The sequence below is a fragment of the Arachis hypogaea genome, chromosome 15 (genome assembly GCF_003086295.3).
Source record: "Arachis hypogaea cultivar Tifrunner chromosome 15, arahy.Tifrunner.gnm2.J5K5, whole genome shotgun sequence".
In the NCBI taxonomy this organism is placed as follows: Eukaryota; Viridiplantae; Streptophyta; class Magnoliopsida; order Fabales; family Fabaceae; genus Arachis; species Arachis hypogaea.
This window is the reverse complement of record NC_092050.1, coordinates 108,445,279-108,459,083: the sequence shown is the minus strand read 5'-3', so window position 1 is coordinate 108,459,083 and position 13,805 is coordinate 108,445,279. Positions and strand designations below refer to the sequence as shown.

Here is a 13,805-nt window from a genome sequence, read left to right as displayed (position 1 = left end):
TCTTACCTTTTCAAAATTGATTTTCAAATTTGTTTCGACTAACTAACTAACTTTTTGTTTGTTTCTTATCTTTTCCAAAACTACCTAACTAACTCTCTCTCTCTAATTTTTGAAAAAATCTTCCCTCTTTTTCAAAATTTCTTTTTAATTAACTAATTATTTTAATTTTTTATTTTAATTTTCGAAAATTACTAACCTTTTTCAAAAACAATTTTCAAAAATCACTAACTCTTTTTCAAAAATAATTTTCGAAAATTTTCTCTCTCTCTCATCTCCTTCTATTTTATTTATTTATTTACTAACATCTCTTCCTCACTCACCAAAAATCCGAACTCTCTCTCTCTCTGAGTTTAGATTTTTTCTTCTTCTTTTCTTCTACTCACACAGGAACCTCTATACTGTGGTAAAAAGGATCCCTATTATTATTATTTTTCTGTCCCTCTTTTTCATATGAGCAGGAGCAAGGACAAGAATATTCTTGTTGAAGCAGATCCAGAACTTGAAAGGACTCTGAAGAGGAAACTAAGAGAAGCTAAATTACAATAATCCAGCAAGCACCTTTCAGAAATTTTTGAACAGGAAGAGGAGATGGCAGCCGAAAATAATAATCATGCAAGGAGGATGCTTGGTGACTTTACTGCACCTAATTCTAATTTACATGGAAGAAGCATCTCTATTCCTGCCATTGGAGCAAACAATTTTGAGCTGAAACCTCAATTAGTTTCTCTGATGCAGCAGAACTGCAAGTTTCATGGACTTCCATCTGAAGATCCTTTTCAGTTCTTAACTGAATTCTTGCAGATATGTGATACTGTTAAGACTAATGGAGTAGATCCTGAAGTCTACAGGCTCATGCTTTTCCCTTTGCTGTAAGAGACAGAGCTAGAGTGTGGTTGGACTCTCAACCCAAAGATAGCCTGAACTCTTGGGATAAGCTGGTCACTGCTTTCTTAGCCATGTTCTTTCCTCCTCAAAAGCTAAGCAAGCTTAGAGTGGATGTTCAAACCTTCAGACAGAAAGAAGGTGAATCCCTCTATGAAGCTTGGGAGAGATACAAGCAACTGACTAAAAAGTGTCCTTCTGACATGCTTTCAGAATGGACCATCCTGGATATATTCTATGATGGTCTGTCTGAATTAGCTAAGATGTCATTGGATACTTCTGCAAGTGGATCCATTCACCTAAAGAAAACGCCTGCAGAAGCTCAAGAACTCATTGACATGGTTGCTAATAACCAGTTCATGTACACTTCTGAGAGAAATCCTGTGAGTAATGGGACTCCTCAGAAGAAGGGAGTTCTTGAAATTGATACTCTGAATACCATATTGGCTCAAAATAAAATATTGACTCAGTAAGTCAATATGATTTCTCAGAGTCTGAATGGAATGCAAGCTGCATCCAACGGTACTCAAGAGGCATCTTCTGAAGAAGAAGCTTATGATCCTGAAAACCCTGCAATAGCAGAGGTGAATTACATGGGTGAACCTTATGGAAACACCTATAACTCATCATGGAGAAATCATCCAAATTTCTCATGGAAGGATCAAAAGCCTTAACAAGGCTTTAATAATGGTGGAAGAAACAGGTTTAACAATAGTAAACCTTTTCCATCATCCACTCAGCAACAGACAGAGAACTCTAAACAAAATACCTCTAATTTGGCAAACTTAGTCTCTGATCTATCTAAGGCCACTGTGAGTTTCATGAATGAAACAAGGTCCTCCATTAGAAATTTGGAGGCACAAGTGGGCCAGCTGAGTAAAAGAGTCACTGAAATCCCTCCTAGTACTCTCCCAAGCAATACAGAAGAAAACCCAAAAGGAGAGTGCAAGGCCATTGAATTAATCGCCATGGCCGAACCTGTAAGGGAGGGAGAGGACGTGAATCCCAGTAAGGAAGACCTCCTGGGACGTCCAGTGATCAATAAGGAGTTTCCCTCTGAGGAACCAAAGGAATCTGAGGCTCAACTAGAGACCATAGAGATTCCATTAAACCTCCTTATACCCTTCATGAGCTCTGATAAGTATTCCTCTTCTGAAGATAATGAGGATGTTACTGAAGAGCAAGTTACCAAGTACCTTGGTGCAATCATGAAGCTGAATGCCAAATTATTTGGCATTGAGACTTGGGAAGATGAACCTCCCTTGTTCACCAATGAACTAAGTGATCTGGATCAACTGACATTGCCTCAGAAGAAACAGGATCCTGGAAAGTTCGTAATACCTTGTACCATAGGCAACATGATCTTTGAAAAGGCTCTGTGTGACCTTGGTTCAGGGATAAACCTCATGTCCCTCTCTGTAATAGAGAAACTGGGAATCTTTGGGGTGCAAGCTACTAAAATCTCATTAAAGATGGCAGACAATTCAAGAAAACAGGCTTATGGACAAGTAGAGGACGTGTTAATAAAGGTTGGAGGCCTTTACATCCCTGTTGATTTCATAGTCCTAGATACTGGGAAGGATGAGGATGAATCCATCATCCTTGGAAGACCCTTCCTGGCCACAGCAAGAGCTGTGATTGATGTTGACAGAGGTGAATTAGTCCTTCAATTGAATGAGGACTCCCTTGTGTTTACAACTCAAGGTTACCCTTCTGTAAACATGGAAAAGAGGCACAGTAAGCTTCTCTCAAAACAGAGTCAACCAGAGCCCCCACAGTCAAACTCTAAGTTTGGTGTTGGGAGGCCATATCCAAACTCTAAGTTTGGTGTTGAACTCCCATATCCAAACTCTAAGTTTGGTGTTGGGAAGTCTCAACAATGCTCTAAACATCTGTGAGGCTCCATGAGATCCCACTGTCAAGCTATTGGCATTAAAGAAGCGCTTGTTGGGAGGTGATGGGAAAATTTGGAAAAACGGATTTCCAAACATCCAAAACTCACCGGCAAGTATACCGGGTCGTATCAAGTAGTAAAACTCACTTAGAGTGCGGTCGATCCCACAGGGATTGATGGATCAAGCAACTTTAGTGGGTGATTAGTTTAGTCAAGCTAACATTTAAGTAAAATTGGGTGAGACTTAAAGCAACAGAATGTAAATGACAAGGAATTATAAATTGCAAAAAGTAAATGTGTAGAAACTTAAAGTGCAAGAAAGGTAAATTGACAGAATCTTAAATAGCAAAAAATGTAAATTGCATCAAATGTAAATGGAATTGGGTGCAGGAAAATTAAAGAAAGTAATAGCTCAAGCAATTGAAAAAGAACAAGCAGCTGGAAATTTAAAGTGCAGGAGGAATAAAGGAAATTGAGTGCTGGGATTGCAAAATGTAAACAAGTAGAAGTATAATGACAATTAAACAAAGAAGAGTAGAGGAGTAATTGAATTGAACTAGATCTCAACAGAAAAGTAAAAATGCTTTGAAAATTTAAAAACAGAAAGTGAGCAATGCTTAATTTGCAGCAATTTAAAAGTGGTTGAAGATCTCAGGAGTGGAAGAGACTAGATAACAAGTCTAGATCTCAAATTCTTCCTTGATCCAACAAGAACAATTGCAAAAGAAATAAGGAAAAGTAAATTGCAGAAGAATAGAAGATGAAGCAGTAATCAGAATTTGAATTATGTAGAAAAAGTAAACAAGAGATCTCAAAGTGAGAATTGAAACAGAATTCCTTCAATCTCTAATTCAAGTTAAGATGTAAAAGTGAGCTCTCTACTACTACTCTCTATTGGAGCTAGCCTCTGTATTCTCTAATGGAGCTTTTTTTTTTTGAAAATGAGAGTGATGCCTTTATATAGGCTTTTTACAAAATGAAAATAAAATGAAATTGAAATGAAAAACAAATTAAATGAAAATCCTAATTCTAGCTTGTTCTTGTGCCTTTGAGTGATGATGTGGGCTTTGCTTGCTTTAGATTTGAAGAGAGATGGGTTTGGTTGGCCTTGATTCAATTTGGTGAAGAATTGAATTTAAATGGAATTTCGGTTGAGTTTTGGCCCAAGTGCATCTCCCAAGGGACGGCTCAGTTGGAAAACCAAACTGAGCACTCCAATGCCTTGCTTGTCCAATTTTGTGCGTGCGTCCCAGCCTTGGCCATGTCCCATTGTGCGCACAAGGCTTGCTTGGTGCCTTTGGTCCATGTCAAAATGTGGGGAAAAGAGGGGAAGTAGCGCTCAGTTGGGAAAACCAACTGAGCTCCCCTTTTGGCGCCTTGCTTTTGTCTTCAAGGTCCCAAGTTCAACTCTTGGTGGAAGAAGTTTTGTGAGCCTTTTCCTTGAATTTTCTTGAGTGGGAGCCCGATAAAGCTCAGTTGGGAAAGTGAACTGAGCACTCTTTCCTTGCTTTCCTTGTTTTCCTTGTGTCTCCCCCTTCGAGCCTTTGTGGAAGCATTGGCTGATTTTTTTTTTGCTTATTTTTGGCCCTCAAAGATTTATTTCACTTGTGCCTCAGTTCCATGACAAATATGGATTATTATACATCGTTGGAAAGCTTTGAATGTCAGCTTTCCAACGCAACTGGAAGCACATCAATTGGACATCTGTAGCTCAATTTATGGCCCTTTGAAGGAGGCATGGTCATGCTGTAAAACGCCCAACTTTTAACTTAGCGAAAATTCATGCCTCCAAGCTAAGTTTCTTGTACGGCAAAGCTAAGTTCACTTTGTGAACTGAGCTTTGAGTGCTGGTTGTGATGTTTCCTTGATTTGGTCATGGGCCACGCTTTTAAAAGCGTGGCCTAAGGCTCCAAAGTGTGCTCCAACTTCAAAGTGTGCCCCAAAGTTCTTTTTTTCTCCTTTTTAGCTTATTTTGTGCTTCTTTGCTTCTTTTTCTTCTTATTTCCTACCAAATTTATAAAATTAAAAGATCAAGGAAATATACTATTTAAGCATAAAAGAATGCAATGTTTAAGCACTAATTATCAATTTCTTGTATGAAAAAGCATAGAAAAACATGACATGATGACATGTCATCACAACACCAAACTTAAACCTTGCTTGTCCCCAAGAAAGAAAAGAATCATGCAATAAAGATTGACAATCCAAGGTAAGAAGAATAGTAACTCAATGTTCATGGTAGGCTAGTTTTCTATGCATGCTATAATCACAAAAGAAATGTAAATGATTGATGCTTCTATCTAGCTCATTTTATGAAATCTTTTTCTTATATTTCTTCCTTGAAACAAGCTTTTGCTTTTCTTATTAGCTTCTCCTTTTGGGTGCTTTGCCCCATGAGTTAATAACAAAGCTACGATTCTAAATGCTTTGTTTTTAAGTATTACCACTTGATACATAAGCACCACAAGCATTTAATTAGAGGACTTCATTAAGCTCATTTTTCTTTTCTTTTCTTGACTCTAATCATTGATGCTCAGAACCTTGAGCTTTGATGGAGTGCTTTTGCACTTGAGCCTAGCCTTGACTTCTAAGTGTTTTGTTTTCAAGCATTTGGCTTGATACATAAACACCACAAGTACTTAACAAATAAATTGCCATTGGTACTCAAAGCCTTCAGCTTTCTCATTCTTTCCCTTTTTCTTTTCTTGCTTTAATTTGTATTTGCTTCTTCAAGGTTTTCATGATTTTCAAAAGATTTCACAAAATATCCTAGATGAAAACTTTAATTAAATAAAATCCAATGCAATTGAGCAACAATTAATCATACTAGCTTTCCAAAACTTATATGCACATGCTAAACTCTTCTTTAATTCCTTGTTTATTTATGATCATGATGCTCTATTACTTTTGAACTCACAAAACTCAAGTTGGTAATCATAATGGCATGGCAACATGTTATAAATCAATATTCAAACTATGCTTATTCATACCACACATGCATACAGAGAATATAAAGTCAATCCTGCAAAATAAAGTGCTGGAAACAAAGGAGAGGAAAAGGAACTTTACAACCTTGTAGTCCATCTTCTCTATTGTTGTCATTTTCCTCTTATTCTTCCCTTTCCCTTGCCAAACTCAGAATGCTTGCTCATTCTCAAGCAACAATTAGAATAATGGCTATGGGGCTAAGATGGATCATGAATGTCTTATACAATGAAATGTTAGTAGCACATGTGTTTTAAGCAAGCAAAATTAAAGATAACAATCAAGGCACAAGAGATAGAGATATTTTGATTGCATAGATAAGAAGGTGTGCACAATACATTGCATAAAAAGATAAGTGGCACACCAAACTTAGTGTGACACTTTCACTTGGAATTAATGCAAGTATCTTGTAAGAATTGGAATCAAATTTTGTTGCATAGCAACACCAAACTTAGAATGCAATCATATGTCAATTTATTTAAATTAAAACTAAGAAAATGAAACTGTTATTTGTTAAGTACAATCACCAAGTCAAGAATCTGTCATGAATAAAGCTCTCTTGGTGATGTATTAATAAACACAGTGAATAAGCAAACTAAAATGAAAGCATTTAAAAACAAAAAAAAATGACTAAAGAAAGTAGAATGAAAAAGTGTCAAATTAAAAGAGAGAAATAAAACTGCAGAGGCATTATGATTATGCAGACAAGTAGTGTTGCTTGAATGAATTGCATAGAAAATAAGTGGCACACCAAACTTAGAATCTTGGTGTGTCACTTTCATTTTTGATTTGATGCAATCATCCAAAAAGATTGAAAACAATTTGTTGCAAGGCAACACCAAACTTAGAATGTAACCGTATGTCAATGTATTAAATTTAAACAAAGCAAAGAAAGAAAACAAAGCAGAGAAGAAATGTTACCTACGGTTGGGTTACTCCCAACAAGTGCTCTTTTAGTGTCATTAGCTTGACATGTTGTTCTTCACTTTCTTCCTCTTCTTCCAGTTTGTTAAGAGGAATGACCTCAAGGGAGGAGAAGATTCAGCTACTGTCCCTTGTCTTGGCCTTTCCTCAGCAAGCTTCCTTTTGCAAATGGCTTGATTGATCTTGCTTGCTGGCTTAGGGACAGAATTGGTGCTCTTGCTAGTTGCCTTCACTTCTTTGGATTCAAGACTTGGTGGTTGTGTGATTGTTGGAGTGATTTCTTCATTAAGAGCTTCTTGCAATGGTGGTTTCGTGAGCTCTTCCTCTGTGCACTTCTCCATTTCACTTGGGTGTGAATTCTCTTGAATGACTTCCTCACTTTTTTGTTCTTTCACTCCTTTCTTTGCACTCAACATTTGACTTAATAGTTCTTTTATGGAGGAGGTTTGTTGTTCTTCCCAAGATTTCTTCATCTCCTCTTCATATTTTTCGATCACAGATTCAAGGGAAGTTTGTGAGGGTTGTGAATGTTCATGTTCCTTTGTCACCTCAAGTGCAGTTTCATTTTTAACCACCTCATTCTTCATTGGAAGTTCACTTGATGTAGTAGCCTCCTCATCTTGCTCTTCCACTTTCTCCCTTACACTTAACATTTGGTTTACCATCACTTCTATATTTTTGAATGAATTCTCTTGCTCGTTCCAGGATATCTGTGCCTCCCTCTCATATTTTTCAAACATGGTCTCAAGCTTTGAGAGGCTTTGGCTCGTGGAAGTTTGTGTTGAGGCATATTTAGATGATGATGAATTTTCAAATGTAGAAGTGGGAGGTGAGGTTGGACAATCTCTCATGTGAGTTGACTGCTCAGAATTTGCAGTTTCTTGATAATACTCCCAACCACCATTGGAATAATGACTTGAATTATCTTGTGGTAGAGGGAAATATCCCATATGATTTTCTTTCTCATCTTGTGGTTCTGAAGCATAGCTCCATGAATTGGAGTTCCCAGAATTTGAAGTTTCTTGGTGATATTCCCAACCACCATTAGAGATTGGTGATGGTGGGTGATATCCCATAAAATTTTGTTTGACCATAAGATGAGTTGTACTCCATTTGTACTTTGTAAACATCAATGAAAATTGAAATTCATGTCACAGAAAAAGAATTTCTTAGTGAGGCAATAGCTCAAACACCTTGCTATCAACTAAAAACAAAGAATAAAAACAAAGAAAATGCTTGATCTAGACTTCTCACCCACTTAATCATTGTTGATCTAAATCAATCCCCGGCAACGGCGCCAAAAACTTGATGGGAAAATTTGGAAAAACGGATTTCTAAACACCCAAAACTCACCGGCAAGTATACCGGGTCGTATCAAGTAGTAAAACTCACTTAGAGTGAGGTCGATCCCACAGGGATTGATGGATCAAGCAACTTTAGTGGGTGATTAGTTTAGTCAAGCTAACATTTAAGTGAAATTGGGTGAGACTTGAAGCAACAGAATGTAAATAACAAGGAATTATAAATTGCAGAAAGTAAATGTGTAGAAACTTAAAGTGCAAGAAAGGTAAATTGATAGAATCTTAAATAGCAAAAAATGTAAATTGCATCAAATGTAAATGGAATTGGGTGCAGGAAAATTAAAGAAAGTAATAGCTCAAGCAATTGAAAAAGAACAAGCAGCTGGAAATTTAAAGTGCAGGAGGAATAAAGGAAATTGAGTGCTGGGATTGCAAAATGTAAACAAGCAGAAGTATAATGACAATTAAACAAAGAAGAGTAGAGGAGTAATTGAATTGAACTAGATCTCAACAGAAAAGTAAAAATGCTTTGAAAATTTAAAAACAGAAAGTGAGCAATGCTTAATTTGCAGCAATTTAAAAGTGGTTGAAGATCTCAGGAGTGGAAGAGACTAGATAATAAGTCTAGATCTCAAATCCTTCCTTGATCCAACAAGAACAATTGCAAAAGAAATAAGGAAAAGTAAATTGCAGAAGAATAGAAGATGAAGCAGTAATCAGAATTTGAATTATGCAGAAAAAGTAAACAAGAGATCTCAAAGTGAGAATAGAAACAGAATTCCTTCAATTCTCTAATTCAAGTTAAGATGTAAAAGTGAGCTCTCTACTACTACTCTCTATTGGAGCTAGCCTCTGTATTCTCTAATGGAGCTTTTTTTTTTTTGAAAATGAGAGTGATGCCTTTATATAGGCTTTTTACAAAATAAAAATAAAATGAAATTGAAATGAAAAACAAATTAAATGAAAATCCTAATTCTAGGTTGTTCTTATGCCTTTGAGTGATGATGTGGGCTTTGCTTGCTTTGGATTTGAAGAGAGATGGGTTTGGTTGGCCTTGATTCAATTTGGTGAAGAATTGAATTTAAATGAAATTTTGGTTGAGTTTTGGCCCAAGTGCATCTCCCAGGGGACGGCTCAGTTGGAAAACCAAACTGAGCACTCCAATGCCTTGCTTGTCCAATTTTGTGCGTGCGTCCCAGCCTTGGCCGTGTCCCATTGTGCGCACAAGGCTTGCTTGGTGCCTTTGGTCCGTGTCAAAATGTGGGGAAAAGGGGGGAAGTAGTGCTCAGTTGGGAAAACCAACTGAGCTCCCCTTTTGGCGCCTTGCTTTTATCTTCAAGGTCCCAAGTTCAACTCTTGGTGGAAGTTTTGTGAGCCTTTTCCTTGAATTTTCTTGAGTGGGAGCCCGATAAAGCTCAGTTGGGAAAGTGAACTGAGCACTCTTTCCTTACTTTCCTTGTTTTCCTTGTGTCTCCCCCTTCGAGCCTTGGTGGAAGCATTGGCTGATTTTTTTTTGCTTATTTTTGGCCCTCAAAGATGCATTTCACTTGTACCTCAATTCCTTGCCAAATATAGACTATTATACATTGTTGGAAATCTCTGAATGTCAGCTTTCCAACGCAACTGGAAGCACATCAATTGGACATCTGTAGCTCATGTTATGGCCCTTTGAAGGAGGCATGGTCATGCTGTAAACGCCCAACTTTTAACTTAGCGAAAATTCTTGCCTCCAAGCTAAGTTTCTTGTACGGCAAAGCTAAGTTCACTTTGTGAACTGAGCTTTGAGTGCTGGTTGTGATGTTTCCTTGATTTGGTCATGGGCCACGCTTTTAAAAGCGTGGCCTAAGGCTCCAAAGTGTGCTCCAACTTCAAAGTATGCCCCAAAGTTCTTTTTTTCTCCTTTTTAGCTTATTTTATGCTTCTTTGCTTCTTTTTCTTCTTATTTCCTACCAAATTTATAAAATTAAAAGATCAAGGAAATATACCATTTAAGCTTAAAAAAATGCAATGTTTAAGCACTAATTATCAATTTCTTGTATGAAAAAGCATAAAAAAACATGACATGATGACATGTCATCAGGAGGCAACCCAATTTTTATTTATGTAATTTTATTTTTCCAGTTCTTTCATGTTTTATTAGGTTCATAATCATGTGGAGTCACAAAATAAATATAAAAATTGAAAACAGAATCAAAAATAGCAGAAGAAAAATCACACCCTGGAGGAAGACCTTACTGGCGTTTAAACGCCAGTAAGAAGCATCTGGCTGGCGTTCAACGCCAGAACAGAGCATGGTTCTGGCGCTGAACGCCAAAAATGGGCAGCATCTGGGCGTTTGAATGCCAGAATTGAACCCTGGAGAAGAGCTGGCGCTGAACGCCCAGAACAAGCATGGTTCTGGCGTTCAACGCCAGAAATGGGCAACAAATGGGCGTTCAACGCCCAGAACAAGCACCAATCTGGCGCTGAACTCCCAGAGTTGTGTGCAAGGGCATTTTGCATGCCTAATTTGGTGCAAGGTTGTAAATCCTTGAACACCTCAGGATCTGTGGACCCCACAGGATCACCTCAGGATCTGTGGACCCCACAGGATCCCCACCTACCTCCACTCACTTCTTCTCACCCCTCTTTCACATAATCCCATAAACACTCTTCACCAATCACCTCAATCTCTCTTCCCTATCACCACTTCACCACTCACATCCATCCACTCTTCCCCATAAACCTACCTCATAAACTCCACCTACCTTCAAAATTCAAAATCAATTTCCCACCCAAACCCACCCTATATGGCCAAACCTTACCCCCCCTCCCTTCCTTATATATAGCCCTCCATTCTTCCTCATTTTCATACAACACAACCCTCTCTTCTCTTCTTGGCCGAATACACCACTCCCCCCTCTCCTCCATATTTTCTTCTTCTTCTTCATCTATTCTTTCTTCTCTTGCTCGAGGGCGAGCAATATTCTAAGTTTGGTGTGGTAAAAGCATAAGCTTTTGTTTTTCCATTACCATTGATGGCACCCAAGACCGGAGAATCCTCTAGAAAAGGGAAAGGGAAGACAAAAGCTTCCACCTCCGAGTTATAGGAGATGGAAAGATTCATCTCCAAAGCTCATCAAGACCACTTCTATGATGTTGTGGTCAAGAAGAAGGTGATCCCCGAGGTCCCTTTCATGCTCAAGAAGAATGAGTATCCGGAGATCCGACATGAAATCCAAAGAAGAGGTTGGGAGGTTCTAACAAACCCCATCCAACAAGTCGGCATCCTAATGGTTCAAGAGTTCTATGCCAATGCATGGATCACTAGGAACCATGATCAAAGTAAGAACCCAAACCCAAAGAATTATATTACAATGGTTCGGGGGAAATACTTAGATTTTAGTCCGGAAAATGTGAGGTTGGCGTTCAACTTGCCTATGATGCAAGGAGATGCACACCCCTACACTAGAAGGATCAACTTTAATCAAAGGTTGGACCAAGTCCTCATGGACATATGTGTGGAAGGAGCTCAATGGAAGATTGACTCCAAAGGCAAGCCGGTTCAATTAAGAAGACTGGACCTCAAGCCTGTGGCTAGAGGATGGTTGGAGTTCATCCAACGCTCCATCATCCCCACTAGCAATCGATCTGAAGTTACTGTGGACCGGGCCATCATGATTCATAGCATCATGATTGGAGAGGAAGTAGAAGTTCATGAAGTCATCTCCCTTGAATTCTACAAAATAGCCGAAAAGCCCTCTCCTGGGGCAAGGCTAGATTTTTCTCATTTTATTTGCCATCTATGTTACTCAGCTAGAGCTTTCATAGAAGGAGACATTCCCATTGAGGAAGGGAAGCCCATCACTAAGAAGAGGATGGAGCAAGCAAGAGAGCCCATTCATGGATCTCAAGAAACGCATGAAGCTCATCACCATGAGATCCCAGAGATGCCTCAAATGCATTTTCCTCCACAAAACTATTGGGAGCAAATCAACACCTCCCTAGGAGAATTAAGTTCCAACATGGGACAATTAAGGGTGGAACATCAAGAGCACTCCATCATCCTTCATGAAATAAGAGAAGATCAAAAAGCAATGAGGGAGGAGCAACAAAGACAAGGAAGAGACATAGAAGAGCTCAAGGACATCATTGATTCCTCAAGAAGGAAATGCCACCATCACTAAGGTGGACTTATTCCTTGTTCTTACATTCTCTGTTTTTCGTTTTCTCTATGTTAAGTGCTTATCCATGTTTGTGTTTTATTACATGATCATTAGTAGTTAGTAACTATGTCTTAAAGTTATGAATGTCCTATGAATCCATCACCTCTCTTAAATGAAAAATGTTTTAATTCAAAAGAACAAGAAGTACATGAGTTTTGAATTTATCTTTGAACTTAGTTTAATTATATTGATATGGTGACAACGCTTCTTGTTTTCTGAATGAATGCTTGAACAGTGCATATGTCTTTTGAAGTTGTTGTTTAAGAATGTTAAATATGTTGGCTCTTGAAAGAATGATGACAAGGAGACATGTTACTTGATAATCTGAAAAATTATAAAAATGATTCTTGAAGCAAGAAAAAGCAGCAAAGAACAAAGCTTGCAGAAAAAAAAAAGAGAAAAAAATAGCGAGAAAAAAAAATAGAAAGAAAAAGAAAAAGCAAGCAGAAAAAGCCAAAAGCTCTTAAAACCAAGAGGCAAGAGCAAAAAGCCAATAACCCTTAAAACCAAAAGGCAAGGGTAAATAAAAAGGATCCCAAGGCTTTGAGCATCAGTGGATAGGAGGGCCTAAAGGAATAAAATCCTGGCCTAAGCGGCTAAACCAAGCTGTCCCTAACCATGTGCTTGTGGCGTGAAGGTGTCAAGTGAAAACTTGAGACTGAGCGGTTAAAGTCAAGGTCCAAAGTAAAAACAGAGTGTGCTTAAGAACACTGGACACCTCTAATTGGGGACTTTAGCAAAGCTGAGTCACAATCTGAAAAGGTTCACCCAATTATGTGTCTGTGGCATTTATGTATACGGTGGTAATACTGGAAAATAAAGTGCTTAGGGCCACGGCCAAGACTCATAAAATAGCTGTATTCAAGAATCATCATACTGAACTAGGAGAATCAATAACACTATCTGAACTCTGAGTTCCTATAGATGCCAATCATTCTGAACCTCAATGGATAAAGTGAGATGCCAAAACTATTCAAGAGGCAAAAAGCTACAAGTCCTGTTCATTTAATTGGAGCTATGTTTCATTGATAGTTTGGGATTTATAGTATATTCTCTTCTTTTTATCCTATTTGATTTTTAGTTGCTTGGGGACAAGCAACAATTTAAGTTTGGTGTTGTGATGAGCGGATAATTTATACGCTTTTTGGCATTGTTTTTAGTATGTTTTTAGTAGAATCTAGTTACTTTTAGGGATGTTTTTATTATTTTTTATGTTAAATTCACATCTCTGGACTTTACTATGAGTTTGTGTGTTTTTCTGTGATTTCAGATATTTTCTGGCTGAAATTGAGGGACTTGAGCAAAAATCAGATTCAGAGGTTGAAGAAGGACTGCTGATGCTGTTGGATTCTGACCTCCCTGCACTCAAAGTGAATTTTCTGGAGCTACAGAACTCAAAATGGCACGCTTCTAATTGCGTTGGAAAGTAGACATTCAGGGCTTTCCAGCAACATATAATAGTCCATACTTTGACCGAGTTTAGACGACGTAAAAGAGCGTTGAACGCCAGTTCTACGCTGCTGTCTGGAGTTAAACGCCAGAAACACGTCACAAACCAGAGTTGATCGCCAGAAATATGTTACAACCTGGCGTTCAACTCCAGAAAGAGCCTCT

General features: G+C 38.2%; 1 non-coding gene across 1 annotated transcript; it reads right to left on the bottom strand.

Moving 5' to 3' along the window:
- Window positions 1–983: 983 nt before the first annotated feature.
- LOC112752681 (small nucleolar RNA R71) lies at window positions 984–1,091 on the bottom strand. Its single transcript, XR_003177107.1, has one exon. It is a non-coding gene; the product is annotated as a small nucleolar RNA R71 (small nucleolar RNA).
- Between the last annotated feature and the right edge of the window lie 12,714 nt (window positions 1,092–13,805).